This window comes from Limulus polyphemus, unplaced genomic scaffold (assembly GCF_000517525.1).
Source record: "Limulus polyphemus unplaced genomic scaffold, Limulus_polyphemus-2.1.2 Scaffold2883, whole genome shotgun sequence".
In the NCBI taxonomy this organism is placed as follows: Eukaryota; Metazoa; Arthropoda; class Merostomata; order Xiphosura; family Limulidae; genus Limulus; species Limulus polyphemus.
Genome location: NW_013668493.1, coordinates 84,871 through 86,313, shown reverse-complemented (window position 1 = coordinate 86,313; position 1,443 = coordinate 84,871).

Sequence of the window (1,443 nt, the reverse complement as noted above, 5' to 3'; positions counted from 1 at the left end):
ATTAAAATTACGTAAACCATGTTTCTAGATAATTTTAACAAATTAGTAGCCATAACAAAACTACTACCCTTGTAATTTTTTTTTTAATCTTAACTTTCAGCATAAACACATTTATGTCAAAGGTTAATGTATGATACTTAAAATCTTAAATCCTAGACTTGATCCTAAAGTTTATGCAAATTGCTCAGCATCGTCATGTAAGAAATATTAACAATGTGATACAAAATTCTTCTTCAATGACTATTCATTTCTGCCTTATCCTGTTCCTAATTAATCCCGCGCTTCAAGAGAGTAATTTGTTCCACGATGAGACCTAGAACACAATATTTCGGTTAATGCCCCCCAGTGGCACAGTGGTATGTCTGCGGACTTACAACGCTAGAAACCGGGTTTCGATACCCGTGGTGGGCAGAGCACAGATAGCCCTTGTGTAGCTTTGTGCATAATTAAAAACAAAAAAATTCGGTTAATTCCACAATAACTTCTTTTTCTCAACATTAAATTTTGTTGGATTATTATCCACTTTCTTTTGTATAGATACGTGTAGTCGCACCGTGAAAATGGCGTCTCGTAAATTTTCCAGACGCCAATATTAATATCAGTGTTGTTTGTTACATTCGTCATTTTCCAGACGCTAATGTTAATTTCAGTGTTGTTTGTTACATTCGTCATTTTCCAGATGCTAATGTTAAGTTCAGTTTTATTTGTTACATTCGTCATTTTCCAGACGCTAATGTTAATTTCAGTGTTGTTTGTTACATTCGTCATTTTCCACATGCTAATATTAATCTCTGTGTTTTTTGTTACATTCATCATTTGCTCTGAGAAACGAAAGGTTCCTACTTTTTAAAATGTTTATAATGAAGAGATCGAAGAACAGCTGTATGATAATAACTTAATATACACACAGGTATGTTTGTTCATAAAATCATTCCATCATTCCATGTACTATAACCTTTTAAGATTTACCTCTTTTTCATTTCTAGTCTGTTGCATAAAAGTTGCTCATTAACTGGACGAACTTAAACTACGTATTTATGGAAAAAAATTGTAATCCTAGTTAGAAAATAATCTGATAAAGTCTCAAACGCCAACACAAAATACTCCAGCTTATTATTGAAATGGATACTTTATTATAGAAGCAATTTACTTACGTATTATTATAAATTATACTTTTCTTTTTGCGCTTGAGAGTACCCAAAGGATTATGGTCTCCTGATGTTAGCTTTGATTTCTATTAATATGGCTGTATAACCTTTCTAAAAGTAAATTCCAAAAATAATTCTTTGTGACTATTGTTATTTTTTTCTGCTATTTCTTGTCATTATAATGGCTGGAGACGGCTTGAATGGGTAATGAAGAAAAACTTTAATATAACAGCAAATATACAACGTTTCGACAAGGTTTTGTCATCATCAGGTACATGACAAAACCTTGTCGAAA